The sequence below is a fragment of the Coloeus monedula genome (assembly GCF_965178545.1).
Source record: "Coloeus monedula genome assembly, chromosome: 27".
NCBI classification, from domain to species: Eukaryota; Metazoa; Chordata; class Aves; order Passeriformes; family Corvidae; genus Coloeus; species Coloeus monedula.
In genome coordinates, this window is record NC_138807.1 from 5150059 (window position 1) to 5156627 (window position 6569).

Sequence of the window (6569 nt, forward strand, 5' to 3'; positions counted from 1 at the left end):
CAGGGATAAAGGGACAATCCCTGGCTTTGCTTTGGCACTGCCAGCCAGGAAAAGCTTCACAGAGCCCTGGCCACACTTTTCTCCTCCTTTTCCTTGAAAAAAATGATGCTATGGAAGGCCCTAGAAGAAGGGGACATTTGCTCTCTCTCTCGTTGTTGGAGAGGAATGAGGAGATCCCCATTTTGGGGGAGGTGCCCTAAAAACTACAGTCAGTAATTCAGTATTTGCAGTAATTGTGTTGGACTCATGGAGATGTTCTCTTTTTTTTTTTTTTTTTTAGCCTTTAAAGCTTTTCTTTGGTGTGAAATAAATTTTTCCTATTTATTTTGGGGTTTTTTGGTTGTTTAAATTTTTTTTTAGAAGACACTACAGCATCCTTAGTGTGAAGATTTAGTCAGTGCTATGTTATTTCTCAAAATCAGTGTACAGGATTTTTTTGTCTGTTGATATCCCACTCTGCTTTCAAGTTCAATGGTGCCCAAAGAAAGTCTGCACTCAGAAATTCAAACATTTCTCCTTTGGGATTGTTTTCTGCCCTACAGCAGGTACATTTTCTAACTAAAAAAATTACTGCCTAAAAGTCCTGTATCCCCTTTTTAATCCTGCATATCTCATATCTGAGTGGCCAATCACAACCAGACTGTAGATTTGAGCAATAATAAAACACCTGAAAATGAGAATGTGCTCAAAGGAACAATAGGGTCCTTCTGAAATAAATAAGTTTGGGTTTCTTTTTCTTTTGTGAACCTTGTTAAGTAGGAGACTTGCTGGATTGCAGCAAGGCTGGAAACTGTTTGCATTCTCTGTGGGCAATAAAGTTACTGCTGTTTAAGAAATTTTGGTGTTTTCTTCAGCTTCGTGGAGTCAGGGAATGGGATGGGGTGGAAGGGACCTTAAAACCCATCCGGGGACGCTTTCCACCATCCCAGGTGACTCCAGCCTGGCCTGGGACACTTCCAGGGATCCAGGGGCAGCCACAGCTTCCCTGCGAAATCCAGCCCAGCCCCTCACCGCCCTCACAGGGAGAAATTCCTTCCTCAATCCCATTAAACCCATTCCCTGTGTCCTGTCACTCCAGGCCCTCGGGAATCGTTCCTTTCCCTCTGTGCCCCGGGGTTCCTGGCCCCATTTGGGGTCTGTGTCCCGCTCTCGGTGCCCTCCCTGTGCTCCAGGCCCTCAGAAATCATCCCTTTTCCCCTGTGCCCCAGGATTCCTGGCCCCGTTTGGGGTCCGTGTCCTCCTCTGGAGTCCCTGGCCCCGTTTGGGGTCTGTGTCCCTGCCCCGGGGGTCCCCGTTTGTCCTCTGGGCTCCGTGTCCTCCTCTGGATTCCATATCCCGTGTCCCGCTCTCGGTGCCCTCCCCGTGCTCCAGGCCCTCAGAAATCGTCCCTTTTCCCCTGTGCCCCGGGGTTCCTGGCTCCGTTTGGGGTCCGTGTCCTCCTCATGAGTCCCTGGCCCCGTTTGGGGTCTGTGTCCCTGCCCCAGGGTCCCCATTTGTCCTCTGGGCTCCGTGCCCTCCTCTGGAGTCCCTGCCCCGGGCTCCCTGGCCCCGTTTGGGGTCTGTGTCCCTGCTCAGAGGTGCCCGTTTGTCCTCTGGGCTCCGTGCCCTCCTCATAAGTCCCTGGCCCCGTTTGGGGTCTGTGTCCCTGCTCAGAGGTCCCCATTTGTCCTCTGGGCTCCGTGCCCTCCTCTGGAGTCCCGGGCCCGTGCCCCGCTCTCGGTGCCCTCCCCACGTGCCCCGTCGGGCGGCGCCACGTGCCCCGGCGCCACGTGCCTTGTACCACGTGCTCCTCTGTCACGTGCCCACACCACGTGCACATCTGTGGCGGGCCCGCGGCCGGGCCCCCCCCGCCTCCCCTCAGGAGGCGCCGCCATGTTGGGGGGGGGGAGCGCCCTGAGGGGCGGCTTGGGAATTGTTTCCCAAAATTTCCGAAATTCCGACATTCGGGATTCCACACGTTCATAAACCTCGTTAATGAGCGCAGAAAGGCTTTTTGCATGGGTATTAACACGCTAAGGGGCTTTAAAAAGGCTTTCAGCCTCTTCCTCTGCGTGTTTTAATGCACGTTTGTTTTTCTTACAGCTGCCGTATAAAAATGGTAAATATCAAAATATATTCGTGAGCAAACATCATCTGAAACGAAGTGGTTTTGGCTCCTGGGCCAAAGTCTTCAGTTAAGGACCAACCAAAACCTCCCCTCCTCCAAATGCAACTTTCAAAGGTTCAGTTTAGTCATAATTACATACACAAGGGCCTGGATTCCTGTGGGTTTTGTAGCTCTAAGGGAAATCGCTGACATCTTCCACCATCCCAGGTTGCTCCACCCTGGCCTTGGACACTTCCAGAGATGGTTTCTTCATTTTCAGCAAAATCCTATTTAATACCCTCTTAGGAATGTCTTTGCTTTATTTTCTTCATAGCAACAGAGGAATATTTTTAGTGTGAGGTATCTTGGTGCTGTAAATATGAATTTAATTGTTCTAATTAAACCCAGCCTCTGGATTATCCTTTTTTTTGTTTGTTTGTTTGGTAGCAAATAATTTGCTCGTGTTTTACCAATATCAAACTTATATTGGGAAATAATTTGTATTATAATATTTGTATTAAATAATTTGTGTTATAATCAGCAAAGAGATACCCGTGGATAAGAGGAAATAAGGGAATATTTATCAGGAAATGCACCTTTTTTTATCCCTTGATGAAACATAAAAGCAATTCTAACTCATGTTTGTTATGTTTCATTTCTAAAGCATTGATTTCTTTGCCTGCAGGATTGGATACCGAACTTCTTCTGCCTTGCCTGGAGTTTTGCAGTTTGTCAGAGATCCCCCTCTAATGGATAATTCTGTAAATCCAGTTGGGAGCAGATTGGAGAGAGGCTCAAAAACCAGGATTGCAGCAATCAGAATCATTAAATAAACAAACCTACCATGCCCTGCTTCTAGGACCAGGTAATGCTTTTATTTTAGGAGAAACTACTGCACATTTTTATGTGTTTTGTTCCACAGGTTTGGTTGGGGTTTTTTTCCCTGAGACTTCCAAAAAAAAAAGTTAAAGGATTCATCAGCTTGCTTTGAAGTTTTTGCATTCACAACTATTAATGTTTCCAGCTGAGGTAGATTAAGAGTGTTTGGCTTGTTGGACATTAAAAGATTCCCTTTAGAAACTTCCCATATCAAAGGAGAGTTGATATAAGAATATTTGCAAATTCAGGGATTGTTTGAGGTTGTTCTTTTTGGTTTTTAAATCGCCTGGAAACGCCTCATAATTCTCCTTCCACCATGTATTTGTTTAGAACAGAAGCACAAAACCTCTTTTTTTTTTCTGTGTGTCAAAATGTACCTGAAAAAACTTATGTTCATTAAAAATTAAGGGAGAAACTCCCATCGTTTTATTGTGGAAAAACAGGGGTTTCTCTGTTACTGCTTCATGCTTTTAACCCTCTCAATCCAAAGCTGAATAAAAACTCTGAAAATGAAACTCTCACTCCCAAGGGGTGGATAAATATGACCTAATAGATAAATAAATAATAAGTTTTGGGAGTTATTGGTGTCCCTCCCACAGCCACAGTGCAGCAATCACACAATATATGAAATATCCTATTAAATATGTCACTGCTTTAGGCTGCATGACGTATTTTAACAATACACTTTAAAACAAGGGGGTTTTTTTGTTAACAGCCACTAAAAATGACATTTATTATTCCAAGTGGGATGGAGAAATTAATTATTTTAATGTGAAATTGCAGGTGTGTGATCAGGTAATTCTCATGTTGTGACTCCACAAGGTGAATTGCTTTATTTGTGACACAAGCTGTGTCTCTTACCTCCCCTTTAGAGTCAGACTTGTCTTCAGTCTTGCCTAATTTAGGCTTAATTAGGTGCAGACATCAAAGTGTTGTCAGTCACCAATCCAGCAGCTGAAGCACACAAAGGTGAAATAATTAATTTGTTTGTTTGTTTGTATGTGAGGCAAAATCAACTTAAAACCTGGAAGTCTTAAAACTTTCAGTGCTGTGATCATTCTGTGGGAATAAAGCCAGAGGGTGCTACCTAGGAATGGCATTTTTTTGTCTTTACTCCCTTTACCTTGTCGAGGTTGAATGAAATTTTTAATTTATATGAATTTGTTTCGTTCTGTAAGTTTAAATCCTCGGTTTTCTTACTTTAGAAAAATCATGATTTCAGAAAATAATGGGAGAAAATCTCTTTGCCCTTGGGCACAAAGTGCACCTGGAATGTTTTCCTCTGGAAGTTCAATGGGAGCAGACTCCAAGCCAAGGAACCTGCCGGAGGAACAGCGATATTTAATGTGAGGATGGAATTTTTTTCTTCCCAAAGGGAAGGAATCCCTCCTCCCAGGGATCCTCTCTGCCTGAGAAAAGCAGAAACAAATGTTATTACTGCCCCAGGGTAAGGAGGTGGGAGATGAGGATTTGCAGTCCCAGCTCCTGAGGAGGCAGCAGCCAAAGAGAAGATCTTGATTTAAGGCTGGATTTCCTCTCATCCTCTTTTTTCTTGTTGGTTTGGAACTTCTGCAAGGATCATTCATCTCCTCCTAGAGCAGGAAAAACTCAAAAAACCACCGAGATGTGTCACCAGCTGCTGCTTTTAAAAGCAAAATTCCTTCTCTGGGTGCCTTTTTGGTTTTTTTTTTCTACAAGCTCAAACCACGAGTACAAATTTCTTTCCAAAATGGATACTGATCCACTTTTATGTAATGCTGGGCTTGCCCAATTACAGAAATTAATCCTTCAGCAGCTAATAATACTCAGCATTTAGTGCTTTCACCTTCAGATTTTCTGTTTAAAGCAACTAATTAAGTCTCCCAGTGCCCCTAGAGGCTGCTGCTATCCTGGTTTTACAGGGGAGGTTAAATTACTTGTCACTGGCCAGAGCAGCATCGGTGTCAGATCTGCTGCTTTGTTACAACCTCTGCTTTCCCTGTTTTCTTCTCCTTTCCCTTTATTTAGGCTCTCAAAACAATTTCCCACACGTTTCTTTCCCTAACATGACCTTTTCCACATCTCCCTCTGTCCAGAAATGCCGTCAATCAACTTTAAAACTCTGGATTTGGTCCTGAGGTGTGGCCACAATTCAGACCTTCGGTTTGAGGAGAAAAGCTGAAAGTTCAGCAGTTTTTCTGAGCCATTTTTCTCTTCATTTTCAAATTAATGTTCTCTTTTCTTGATTGGAAAATACCCTGAGTTCTTGGTCAGGAAAAATCCCAGGACAAAAAGAGGCTGTGCTGCCTCATTGTCTCTTGCCAGGTGTGGATAAACTACAATGTTGATGCTTTTCTAGGCACAAACAGCTCGTTTTCCCCCCACTTTTCTCATATCTGTGGAAGGAGAAACCTGCCTGGAAATGGATTTTTCCACATGGAAGTCTGTACCAGCTGTGATAAGACAGCTGCTTCCAGGTTAAACAGGAATGTTTGGAAATCAGGATGTTTTTCCTCCCCGAGAACATCAATGGATGAAACTTTTCTTTACAAAAGTCCCAGAATTTAGGTTGGAAAAGACCTCCAGGATAATTGAGTCCAACCTTTCACGAGATCAGAGTCTCTTTTAGGATTCCTCTTCCTCCCAGGATCAAACAATTCTCTGTTCCACTTCATAACCTCAGGTTCTCGTGTTTTATCTGCAGATATCACAGGAAGAAGGTGAGGGGCTGGCCTTGACCCCTGTGGATCCCTCCTGCCTCACCAGGATCCTCCAATTCCCTGATTCTCAGCCAGGTATTGAATTTCAGGAAGCAAATTTGTGGATTATTGGGTCTGTAACTCACAGCAATGTTTGCATTTTCCACGGAGGGATGTAAAAGTGGGAACAATCAGCTTGTCCAGGAAGGTGAAGCCACTGTGTGGACAAAGGAATTTTATCCACTGGATGTCTGGAAATCAGGAGCTGCTGGCACAGGAGCTGCTGGCTGAGTTTCAGTGCTTTCAGCAGCATTGCAGCACCCAGCTCTGAGCTCCTCTTGCCTCACTTGCCCTTTGGGATGGAGTCTGGATCCTTACAGGATTCCTTTACCCAAATTCCCACTCCCTACAGGCAAACTACCTGGAAATTAGTGCAGCTGCTGGTAACCAGCATGGGAAGTGCTGGAAATTGCCCTGCTCCTCTTTGGGGACACTCGCTCCCTTCCCACAGTGGCAGGAAGTGCAGATGGAATCTCAAACCCCATTTCAGAAAATCCTCACAAGGCTGCCAGCTCCTCGCTTTTAGTTCAGTTCCTGCTGATCCAATTACCCCAATTTAAATGTGTCAAATAATTAAAGCTCCTGAGCGAAGTTGGGATAAGTTAACGGGTCGATGTGAAAGATACTGTGCCCTACTTTCAGTGGGGTTTGTGGTGCAGCTGGAGTCCTTTTGTCATTGGTGGCCACGCTGCAGGAAGGACAGAGGACATGGATGGAGCTTGTGCAGATGATCCTGCCAGGATTTTTCTGAGTGTGGCCACCAATAAAGCAGGAAAACACAACCCTTCCCCACAGCTCAGCTCTGGTGGTGCCAGAACTCCTCTGTGCCGGCATCTGCTGCCCTGGTGTCCCACAGAGCGTCACCT